Source organism: Malaclemys terrapin, chromosome 7 (genome assembly GCF_027887155.1).
Source record: "Malaclemys terrapin pileata isolate rMalTer1 chromosome 7, rMalTer1.hap1, whole genome shotgun sequence".
NCBI classification, from domain to species: domain Eukaryota; kingdom Metazoa; phylum Chordata; order Testudines; family Emydidae; genus Malaclemys; species Malaclemys terrapin.
Genome location: NC_071511.1, coordinates 16,371,622 through 16,384,737, shown reverse-complemented (window position 1 = coordinate 16,384,737; position 13,116 = coordinate 16,371,622). Strand labels below are relative to the sequence as shown.

Here is a 13,116-nt window from a genome sequence, read left to right as displayed (position 1 = left end):
AAAAATAATAAAGATAAAGTAAACCATAGGCAAGCAAAACCCAAACACTTATCAAAAAGGGAGTCATTAAGTGGTACCCCTTCTCCAACCTCTACCTAATTTTTCCAAGTTAAATAAACAAATGCTGTGCATAAATGTCTTTCATGCATCCTAATTTATAAAGTGCCTCACACAATAAAAAACAGAAAAGATTAAAATACTTCTCTCTTGGTGCCCAGACTATGACTATAGCACTGAAAGGAATGTGTAGTCTATGGGCCAGATGGTGTAACACTTATTCCCAATGGTAAGTGCTTATTTACGCAAGTAATCTTTTCGCCTATGATTCAACTCTGCCTGTCAACAATAATTGTATATACAAAATGACCAAAAACAACAGAAGTATTTATTAATACTTAATCCCAAAATACATGAAAGTTGGGAGGGGGTGGTGAATTGGTTGCTGGGAGGGGTTAGGGTTGTTTGCTTGTCTGTTTTTTGCTCACCTCTGAAAGCCAATGTGCAGATTCTCAGATGGTGCAAATCAGCATTGTGCCACTGACTGATTTACACCAACTGACCATCTGGTCCCTGTCATTTCCGGGTATTTATCACTATAACTATTTATTTGTATTACAGTAGCTTCTAGAGACCCCAGCTGAGATTACATGTGCATCGTATTCACTAATCACTGTACATACACATAAGCAGACAGTCAGTCCTTGCTCCAAAGAGTTTACAATCTAACAAATTATTTTAATTTATGCTTTGATGTCTATGAAAGGGTATATTTTATAAATCAAAATTTGTTTTTAATTTGACGCCTGAAAAACAAAAAAGAAATGGGACTATATACCTTTAATGAATGCAGGGAGCTATTTACCTCCCCCGCATCTGTCAGAGAATTCAGGTTTAATAGTATGTGCCACACTTTGCCAACTGTTCAGAAAAACTGATTCTAAATGTAGCATGCTTCACTTAATTTATATCAGAGCTCTGAGAGTTTGGGAAAAAACCCACCTGGAGAGCAAGCTTTTTTTTCCCCCCCATGACATAAAAAAGAAAAGCTTGTCAGGTTTGTAAAGGTTGGAGAGCTGCTTTAAATTTGGAGGAGGGAAAACACAGCCAGATTCTGTTCAGATACACACCATGGGTCCAGTTCACTGGTATTTTAGGGCTGCTTTGCACCAATCTGTCATCACAAAGAAGCTTTAAGAACAATTTAGCTGGCCACAGTAGGATTCCTCGATGAACACAAAAATCAGGGGAATGCCTGTGCTCTGGTGATCCCAACCCACCATCATGGCCCCTGGCAGCTGCTGATAAAGCAGATTTGGGGTAAATCTCAGGACTGGGGGATAAAGGAGCATGTAGAGGTGTTAAAGTCAGGCTTCTACCCTCTTCTAGACGGGCACCAAATGCTTATCTGCTAACTCAGATAATTTGGGCCATATATTACAATTGGACCTTGTAAAAATACACTAAACAGATACAGTGATTTTACAGGATGCATGTTTTTACAAAGAATCAGTTCTATAAAGATGTGGAGTTTTCCCCTTTGGGTTACCATAAAGCTCTGTAGAGTGGTAATTATCTGTGACCCAGTGTAGCATGGAAGGTCACAGAACTCAATTTCAAGGACAGATAAGCTGTTCAGCTGCATGGTTGTATGGCCAGGCCAGGGTAACTCAATGGATCAAGGCTGTGTGGATTCATGAAAGGCCTGAGGTTGTTGGGGTTTTTGTTTTGTTTGTGTGTCTTATCAGAATTAGGCTTGAGAAAAGTAATTATGCCCCTTGCTTGGCAATAACCTCATCTGGCTACCATTCTCCCATACCAGATATTGAGATCCATCAATGGGCTCTCTCTAGATGTCTGAGTGCTCTGTACCTCCAGTCCATTTTCTTTTCAGATTGCTATTTTTAAAGTCACTGTAGTTTTTAAGAATATTGATGGCTCTGGGAAACACCCTAGCTTTCATTTGGTTAGGGTACGTCCCTTCCCTGCAATAAAATATCCAGGGCAGTTTATGAAGCATGTAGTCAAATCTTTTGACAGTAGTACTAAAAGTCATATTCTGGGATTTAAATTGAGTCAATAGGACCAATTGTGGGCCCACATGCTACTTGTGATGGCATAAGGGGAATATTGTGGGTTAAGGGAAAAATACCCCAGTGCAGGAATAGTATAGAGCGGACATAAGCATCTCTGCCCATCTTGCATCCCCTGCTGCATAGGCGACATGCCTGTTGTGTGGAGCACTGTAGGCGATTCTGAGCTGCAGAGCAGCACAAGTAAGGTTGTCCTAATTTAGAGTAGCTCCTACAGGTAGAGTCAGATGGCCTAAAGCCATGGATCCCCCCTCCCTCAGACATCTGGACTCTCAAGAGAGAAGGAGCACAGAATCCTTTCCAGGAAAAACTAGAACTGAAGGCCTGTGGGACAAAGTGGACACTTCTGTTTTTTTGGAAGACAAATCCCAGTCATAGGCCCAATCCTGCTGATTTTACTCAGGCACAACTTCCACAGACTGCAATAGGAAGTTTGCCTGAGAAAGGCTTATAATAGTAGCTACTGGGCAGTGGACAGCAACTCCTGCCATGTAACTGGCATATTAACTTTTGTGACCCTGACTTATGGCACATGATTGGGACCAGAATATACAAGCTGTCTACTAGCATCCCACTTATAACATATTCTTGTTTGGTATCCTCCTCCCCCATCTCTCTCTCTCTCTGTGACTGGTCTCAGATACAGTAACTGAAACAAACATAAAAATAGCAGATTTTAGCTTTTCTTGCCTCAGAGCCCTCCTCCCCAGCAAACTAAAGGACTGACTCTGCAAACCCCCTCGAGTGTCATTTCTTTCAGTGGGACCAATTCACACAAATAAGGATGACTCATGTGCATAAGGGGTTGTAGGGTCAGGATTTAAGTAAATGGGGCTTAGAAGGGCATTTTCACAAGAATGAATCTGTTTTGAACAGCTCACTGCTGCTCTAACTCACATCATTGTCAAGACTTCAGATATCATGACTGATTGAGAAAAAAAATGACCTTGTGCATATTAAATGTAATGATTTATTCATCAGGTTTAGGGGGGAAATGAGGAGAATTGAATGAGATTTTTTTTATACTCATGCTAATCAGCTTATACCATTTAAAACTATTTGCTAGTTGTGCCATAAACTAGGTTTCTGCTACTGTGCCAGGTAATGCCACCAACTTATTTATGATGCCTATACAGCTTGTATTTTTGTTTCTAAGGCCTTGGCTACACTTACCAGCTAGTTCGACGGCTGGAAATCGAAGTTCTGGGTTCGACTTATCGCGTCTAGTCTGGACGCGATAAGTCGAACCCGGAAGTGCTTGCCGTCGACTGCGGTACTCCAGCTCGGCGAGAGGAGTACCGCGGAGTCGACGGGGGAGCCTGCCTGCCGCGTGTGGACCAAGGTAAGTTCGAACTAAGGTACTTCGACTTCAGCTACGTTATTCACGTAGCTGAAGTTGCGTACCTTAGTTCGAATTAGGGGGGGTAGTGTAGACCAAGCCTAAGAAACCACTGCAATTCTATTGAGAAACATACATGAGCCTCATGTGCATGGCAAGGCATGAGGCAGAGAGCCAAGCAGTATCATTCTCAATGCAACTCTGGAGTTTAATACTACATTTAACAAAACCGTTTTTTAATTTGGTTTCACAGAACACATTCACTGTTGTGACACAAAAACTCAAAGATGCCGAGGTCAGTGAATATACAACAAAATTAAAAATAAGATCAATTTTCTCCAAAACATCTGCCTAGCTCTTAGATCTGTTATTTTTAAGGTACGCCACCACTTATTGTAATTTATGCTGAATAAGGTTTAAATGGGACATATGAAAAATACAGAGTATGAAAGAAGAAAGAGCTGTTTGCTGTCTTAGTTATGTCAATGATACCTTTGTACTAGCACAAGCAGATTTTTTTTTTCTTTTCTATGAACTACATTGCATCTTATCTAAAATTCACCCTGGAGATTTGGATCAACTGTCAGATCAATTACCCAGACGACTTAGGAGTTTTAAGGAAAAAAAAAGAAATTTACCACATAAGAATTAAATCCGGAAGCAGCAAAAAAGGGAAGAAAAAAAATGCCACGAAAACTAGACCATACTAAACACTAACAGACAAAATCCTGTGCATGAAAGAAACATCCTTGCACTACAACTCCTGCAAATGAACTGGTTCACACTATGAATCGGTTGATATTTTTGATAAGCTGTTGCAACATTTCTCGTAATCCAAAGAATGAATAGTGCTTCAGCTGATTTACTGCTGTGGGGTTTACTTTCTTATTAAGATGTGACTGTAATTCATTAGCTTTAATGGGAGTTCCACCCCTATGTCAAAGACATGCTGGAGCACTAAAACTGACAGTCTTATTCTAATTCTGAACATGGCACACTGGAGCCAATGGGAATTTTGAGCACAGAACAGCAGCATGGTTGTGGTAACTAAGAAATAGTAAAGAAAAACAAATGTTTGAAGTTATGGCATCACCCAGCTGACATGTCACACCACACTCAAAAGCATGTGCCTGGTATCTCTTCTCAGGGCTGTCCCTAGAACGGTGTGGGCCTGCCTGCCATTTGCCTCCCTGCTAGTCTCCTTGCCACCCTCCTCCTCACCCCATTCCCGCTGGACTGCCTGCCGCTCACCTCCTCACCCATCCGCATCTCCAGTCTGATGAATAAGTTGGCATTATTCAAATATTGAAGAAATAATTAGAAAACACTTGGCATATGAATTGCAGAATGTGGTCTTGAAAAAAATGAGAAATCCAATACAGAGAGGACAAACCTACAAGGCACAAGTCCCCTCTCTGGCCACTGACCCAGGAGGCACTGACCATCTTGCAGCACAGGTCCCTAATGCTGTTTGAATAAGCAGTTGTGCTGAAACACTGACTGAAATTGCCATTATAATGCATCAGCTGAGTTGCCGGCTCTGTAGTCCATGCACAAGCAGGTGCAGGTACCTATAACACCACTTGTGATCAATGTTCCACTCCCTACTCAGGTGACTATGCCCCATCTTCATGCGTAATGATGCATGTTTTCCATAGCTAGTTTTCCAATATCATTTCATTTCCTTTTTCAAAATAACTTAGATCAGACACTTGAAGGAATATGGGCCTGATCAGTTGATTTCAGTGAGAATCAGAAGTCCTGCCATTCTCCCATTGACACCAGTTATATGTCAAGACCTAAGGACTTCAGGTGAATCCATCACTTTGCAGGAGACACAGCACCTTTCATGATCAGGCCCCTCGCTCAGCCAGGAGGAAATTCACTCCACTTGCATAAAACCTGAGTATTGATTCTCTCTCTATCCAGAAGGTGAAGTTCTCCCACACACGGGCAAGGGCTGACCACTGCTGCTACCCCAATTTATAGGTTGGAATAGCAGCCATATCCCCGCCCCCCCCATAGTGTGGCACTCCAGGGAAACCAATCGGTAAAAACAAGGCTTCGTGGGCCTCCACGTGGTCCTCCTTCCACATTAGCCTGCAGAGGTCATAACAAAAAGACTAGTTCTGTGGTAACCTGATTTGTGTTTCAGGTGGCTGGCTCCCATAACAGTCTCTCCACAGAGTTTAAATTGAACAGAGGGACCTATGCCAGTCTGCCACACTTTGGCTAAGAAGCGAAATCCACCAAAGAAGCTTTTGCGGGCATTACGCATCACATAATTTTCATATTTGGGGCTTCATATTTATGCAGGCCCTCTATATAGTGATGGGTTTCAACCTTACAGACTAACCATAAATCTTCAAGAACAGATGTGAATAGTGAATAGAATGTGAATAAAATAGTGGTTCTTGAACCACTTGGCACGTGAGGTTTTAATATTGTAAACAGATTTGCTTTCATTTTTATTATTGCTGCCTTTTATTTCTAAAACCAAGTGGAACAAGAATAATCAAAAGAGTTGCAGATAATTTTATTATTCAATAAGAATGACTTTTCTTACCCTGGAATGACTTTTTTAATGTTGAGCATTAATGGCATGAAATAGAGAACACCTACATCACAATAGATGTTGCAGGAAGAATCTTGTGATAATGCTTGAGTGTCAAATTCTCTCCTTATATAAGCATATGCAGCTCCCATTAACCTGAGGACAAGCTGTGTGTGGACAGAGAAGGGAAGGTTTGGCCCAATGAATGGTTTTAAATAATCAAAATTTTTGACCATTGGCATAGAGGCCCAATTCTGATCCCACTGCAGTCAACAGCAAAACATGCATTGACTTCAAATGACACCAGAAGCAGGATCAAAGAAAAAAAATGTACTGAGCAAACATCTTATGGTAAGTAACATTTAAAGGTTAGAACTAAACATGGGCAATGCTGTATAATGCATATGGTACGTAGATAATGTATCATAATAACTAGGTAAAAACTGGATGTGTTAAGTAAAATACCTCAATTCCAAACTTAATGACTTTTGAAGGCTTAGGTCTTCTGATTCTTTACTCATTAAAAAAAACTAAGTGAAAAGCCGTACTAGATTTAAGTTATATTAAATCCCTATGGTGACAATTGAAGCCATCTTTATCTGGCTTAGCAAGTCTTGATGTTGTTACTCAAGCAAACAGGAGGTTTGGGGCATTGGAACAATAGAACAGACAAGTGCTCCATTTAGTCTAGAATTTTCTCACTGACAGCAGCCAGTACCAGCTGCTTCCAGCAAAGATGCTGGAAAATCTGCACTAGGCAATTATGGAGTAATCTACCCATGAGGATTAGAAAGAAATGTCCCCTATCTTTAAGGCTTGTGTCCCCTAAAGCATTAGGATTTAGATCCATTATTTATTTTCACCTGGTAAGGAGTGCAGGGATAGTGCCCATATGTGGCTGCATTAGGAAACTGCTGCTGTAATAATTACATGTGGGGTTCCATATCCCTTCTTTCACCATTATTTCCAGACCCAAAACTTGCAAAATCGTAGTCACCGGTAATGTTGTCAGAGGCTGCTCTCAGCTGAGTTTCAGATTGTGGGTTGAGTTTTCAGAGCTAGCTGGAAAAGCCTTCCATTGACTTTTAAAATAGTATTTAGTGATGCGAAAGACAATAGAATCCCAACTTATTTAACAACAACATATGGACTCTGCAGTGCTAACAGTAGTAAAGACTATTTGAGTCTGATAAATAGGCACTCACCACTCACACGTGCTGCAAACATTGAGTGCTTAAGTACTGCTTTTTAAACAGGGCCAAATTTTGCTGTTAGCAATGCTAGTGGACTCCCTCTGATGAAATTAGCGGTGAATATAGATTTGTCACCATTACTGAGAGCAGAACTTGGACCACAGTGGTTAGTAATTTTTCAGTTTGACTTCAGTTTAAGGTTTTTGATCAAATGGGCATTTATCGGCTGTCAGCTGGTGTTAAACCCACAGCTGAAAAGCCAGCATGTGTGAATCTATTAAAAAAACTCTTAAAACCTATTCTTTAAGATTTGGCCAAAAATGAGAGGACTCACTTTAAGCACTCTTATCCTACCAGTTCAAGAAAGCAGCATTCGTCTGGTGATACCTTTTAATACAGTGACTGAGAACTTCTCACACCAGCATTTTACAAACTTCTTCTCATTACTTTATAACCAGTGGCTATGTTTCAGTCATGAGGATCACTTCTATTTTATGGCTGCAATGCCATTTGTATATATTCTCTGTGGCAAAGTGCTCCCTTGCTCAATACAGTGAGGTAATTTGTACAGAGTAACAAATGAGTGTGATCACTGTAAATTTCTCCACATTTCCAAGCTGTTTGGCACCAGCTCCACCTTTTAATGGGTACCTGATGTCAATCTCAGCCTTCTCTCAATTTTTTGGCTCTTCTGAGGCCTGATATAACGTCTACAGAGAAAGACACACACACACACACACACATATATCGCCATCTCAGGAATCAGTAAACCAATGAGCCAGCAGCTGACTTTTGAATTTAGGTACTGCACTGATAAGTATCTTCCCAATGGTCTTGACTTAAAATTAGAGTGAAGCTGTTTTTAGTCAGATTATAAAATCTACCTTAGTTCATCAGAAATGTATTTTAATGGGGGAGGAGGGGAGAAATGAAATAATCATATAGTAGAACAGAACTAGAATACAACTCAAAACAGACTGATTTGTTTTACTCTTAAGTCTAAGGCTGGGTCTACACTACCCGCCTGAATTGGGACGCGACAATCGATCCCCGAATCGACGCTCTTACTCCACCAGCGGAGGTGGGAGTAAGCGCCGTCGACGGGAAGCCGCAGAGGTCGATTTTGCCGCCGTCCTCACAGCGGGATAAGTCGGCTGCGATACGTCGAATTCAGCTACGCTATTCGCGTAGCTGAATTTGCGTATCTTAAATCGACCCCCCCCCCCCGTAGTGTAGATGTAGCCTTAGAGACCAATCTGAACACATCAAAGGAACAATATTTTATAGCTAGTGCTATGGCTCCTATGTGCAGTCATGCTGACAGTTCTCAGGTGCAAATGAGGTGTCAAAGAACTCTCACGAATTGCACACTTCTCTCCAAAGGAACATCTGCACACATATTGGAGGTGTAATTTCCTGCTCGGGAAGACATAAGACATAAGCTTTGATCTAGCTAGCACATTAGAAATAGAAGTGTAGCCACAGTTGTGATGGGTTAGCCACCCAAGTACCTACCCAGGTCACAGATGGGATTTTATTCACAGCAGTTAGCCCATCCCTTGACACACGCCACCATGGGTACACTTTTATTTTTAGTGAACTAGCTCAGTCAGAGGTAATGAACATATGTCTGCCCACGCTGGATATTACAGCTGCAATGCAGCCATACTCCAGGTCAGCATGAAATCAATGCTACAGAACAGTGATAGCATTACATGGCATCTTTCAGACCCAATGTAAAACTGAGGTTCTGACCATTTGTGAAAAAAGATCCAATGGTGCTTTTTATAGTATGTAAACTACTTCGAAATAAAAAAGTACTACATAAAAGCATAGATTTCTCTCTATATAGCTATAGATTTGTATATAATGTTATGTATGTAACATGTATATGATATGCCCATACATATTTATCCCTGTGTAAGGGATGATGTGCAGCTGCACCGTCACAGGAGAAGTCCTGGAAGGAATTGTGATTCTGAAACACACCCGCCTTGCATCTTTGTTCCCCCGGGGCAAGAGTAAGTTGACACTCCCTTCACAGAACACAAATTTACTTCTCACCTTGTGCTGGCCCAACTTGGCCAATTGGTATATTGGGAAAACAGAGCTATAGCCAACCTCCTGTCCATTCCATCCTTGTCGACATGCCAACGGGGGACTTACAGACTCTACTCTCCCCTCCACATTCAGAGAATTGGGGAGGGGTTCTTCCCAGCTCCCCAGCCTTATTTCTATGAGTGACCTTGTTAGTGCTATCCTTGAACTAGCCATTAAAACATGTCAACTTACCATGTTACTATATCATTTTATTTATTTCACTTCACTTGTTCTATATATTTTTCATTTATCATAGAAGTTTAGGGTTGTAAGAGAACTCAGGAGGTCATCATAGTCCAACCCCCTGCTCAAAGCAGGACCAACCCCAGCTAAATCATCCCAGCCAGGGCTATGTAAAGCCTGGCTTTAAAAACCTCTAAGGATGGAGATTCCACCACCTCCCTAGGTAACCCATTCTACTGCTTCACCACCCTCCTAATGAACTAGTTTTTCCTAATATCCAACCTAGACCTCCCCCACTGCAACTTGAGACCATTGCTTCTGATTTTGTCATCTGCCATTACTGAGAACAGCCTAGCTCCAATCCCCTTTCAGGTAGTTGAAGGCTGCTATCAAATCCCCGCTCACTCTTCTCTTCTTCATACTAAATAAGCCCAGTTCTCTCAGCCTCTCCTCGTAAGTCATGTGCCCCAGCCCCCTAATCATATTCGTTGCCCTCCGTTTGACTCTCTCCAAGTTGTCCATATCCTTTCTGTAGTGGGGGGGGCCCAAAACTGGACGCAATATTCCAGATCTGGCCTCACCAGTGCCGAATAGAGGGGAATAATCACTTTGCTCGATCTGCTGGCAATGCTCCTACTAATGCAGCCCAATATGCCATTAGCCTTCTTGGCAACAAGGGCACACTGCTGACTCTCATCCAACTTCTCATCCACTGCAATCCCCAGGTCCTTTTTTGCAGAACTGCTGCTTAGCCAGTCGGTCCCCAGCCTGTAGCAGTGCATGGAATTCTTCCGTCCTAAGTGCAGGACTCTGCACTTGTCCTTGTTGAACCTTATCCGATTTCTTTTGGCCCAATCCTCCAATTTGTCTACGTGACTCTGGACTCTAACCCTACCCTCCAGCGTATCTACCTCTCCCCACAGTTTAGTGTCATCCGCAAACTTGCTGAGGGTGCAATCCATCCCATCATCCAGATCATTAATGAAGATGTTGAACAAAACCGGCCTCAGAACCGACCTCTGGGGCACTCTCCTTGATACCAAATGCCAATTAGACATTGAGCCATTGATCACTACCAGTTGAGCCCCGATGACCTAGCCAGCTTTCTATCCACCTTATAGTCCATTCATCCAATCCATACTTCTTTAACTTGCTGGCAATAATACTGCGGGAGACCGTATCAAAAACTTTGCTAAAGTCAAGGAATAACACATCCACTGCTTTCCCCTCATCCACAGAGACAGTTATCTCCTCATAGAGTGCAATTAGGAATTACTTGCCCTTGGTGAATCCAGGCTTTGTTCCTGGTCATTTTCCTCTCCTCTAAGTGCTTGAGAATTGATTCCTTAAGGACCTGCTCCATGACTTTTCCAGGGACTGAGGTGAGGCTGACTTGCCTGTAGGTCCCTGGATCCTCCTTCTTCCCTTTTTTAAAGATGGGCACTACATTAGCCTTTTTCCAGTCATCCGGGACCTCCCCCGGCCGCCATGAGTTTTCAAATATAATGGCCAATGGCTCTGCAATCACATCCGCCAACTGCTTTAGCACCCTCGGATGCAGTGCATCCAGCCCCATGGACTTGTGCTCGTCCAGCTTTTCTAAATAGTCCTGAACCACTTCTTTCTCCACAGAGGCTGGTCACCTCCTCCCCATACTGTGCTGCCCAGTGCAGCAGTCTGGGAGCTGATCTTGTTTGTGAAGACAGAGGCCAAAAAAGCATTGAGTACATTAGCTTTTTCCACATCCTCTGTCGCTAGGTTTCCTCCCCCATTCAGTAAGGGGCCCACACTTTGCTTGCCCACCTTCTTGAAGAAACCCTTCTTGTTTCTCTTAACATCCCTTGCTAGCTGCAACTCTAAGTATGATTTTGCCTTCCTGATTTCACTCCTGAATGCCTGAGCAATATTTTTATACTCCTCCCTGGTCATTTGTCCAGTCTTCCACTTCTTGTAATCTTCTTTTTTGTGTTTAAGATCAGCAAGGATTTCACTGTTAAACTAAGCTGGTCGCCTGCCATATTTACTATTCTTTCTAAACATCGGGATGGTTTGTTCCTGCAACCTCAATGAAGATTCTTTAAAATACAGCCATCTCTCCTGGACTCCTTTCCCCTTCATGTTCACTTCAAAACTTCAGAAAACCAGAACTTGTCTCCCTCAGGGAACTGATGGGCAGGATCCCCTGGGAGGCTAATATGAGGAAAAAAGGAGTCCAGGAGAGCTGACTGTATTTTAAAGAATCCTTATTGAGGTTGCAGGAACAAAACATCCCAATGAATAGAAAGAATAGTAAATATGGCAGGCGATCAGCTTGGCTTAACAGTGAAATCCTTGGTGAGCTTGAAATTAAAAAGGAAGCTTACAAGAAGTGGAATATTGGACAAATGACCAGGAAGGAGTATAAAAATATTTCTCGAGCATGCAGGAGTGAAATCAGGAAGGCAAAATCACACTTGGCATTGCAGCTAGCAAGGGATGTTAAGAGTAACAAGAAAGGTTTCTTCAGGGTATGTTAGCAACAAGAAAGTGGTCAAGGAAAGTGTGGGCCCCTTACTGTATGGGGAAGGCAACCTAGTGACAGAGGATGTGGAAAAAGCTAATGTACTCAATGATTTTTTGGCTTCAGTCTTCACGAACAAGGTCAGCTCCCAGACTACTGCACTGCGCAGCACAGTATGGGGAGGAGGTGACCAGCCCTCTATGGAGAAAGAAGTGGTTCAGGACTATTTAGAAAAGCTGGACATACATAAGTCCATGGGTCTAGATCTAATGCATCCCAGGGTGCTGAGGGAGTTGGCTGATGTGATTGCAGAGCCATTGGCCATTATCTTTGAAAACTTCTGGTGATCGGGGGAGGTTCCGGACAATTGGGAAAAGGCAAATAAAGTATCCATCTTTAAAAAAGGGAAGAAGGAGAATCCAGTGAACTACAGACTGGGCAGCCTCACCTCAGTCCCTGGAAAAATCATGGAGCAGGTGCTCAAGGAATCCATGTTGAAGCAGTGGAGGAGAGGAATGTGATCAGGAACAGTCAACATGAATTGGGCAAGTCATGTCTGACCAATCAGATTGCTTTCTATGATGAGATTACTAGATTAGAAAGCCTGCCTGCAAAGATGCTCTTCCCCCTCTTCATTAGGTGGATCCCATCTCTTCCTAGCAATCCTTCTTCCTGGAACAACATCCCATGGTCAAAGAATCCAAATCCCTCTCCTGCATAACCATGCATTTACTTCCACAGTTCAATGGTCTTTTTCTGGTCCTGGGCCTTTTCCTTCAACAGGGAGGATGGACGAGAATACGACTTGCACCTCAAATTTCTTTATACTTCTTCCCAGAGCCATGTAGTCTGCAGTGACCCGTTCAAGGTAATTCTTGGCAGTATCATTGGTGCCCACATGGAGAAGTAGGAAGGGGTATCAGCCTGAGGGCTTGATCAGTCTTGGCAGACACTCCGTCACATCCTGAATTGTAGCTCCAGGCAAGCAGCACACTTCGAGTTTCCTGTCTCAATGCCAGATGGAGGACTCTGTCCCCTTTAGAAGGGAGTCCCCGACCACCACCACCCGTCTCCTCCTCTTGGGAGTGGTGATCGTGGAACTCCCATCCCTAGGACAGTGCATCCCATGCCTTCCAGTCAACGGGGTCTCCTTATCC

At 42.7% G+C, this 13,116-nt stretch overlaps 1 protein-coding gene across 2 annotated transcripts in view; it reads right to left on the bottom strand.

The window, feature by feature from the left end:
* GRM7 (glutamate metabotropic receptor 7) overlaps positions 1-13,116 on the bottom strand; it is a 545,455-nt gene that overhangs the window by 520,141 nt on the left and 12,198 nt on the right. The gene's annotated exons all lie outside the window — the stretch shown is intronic.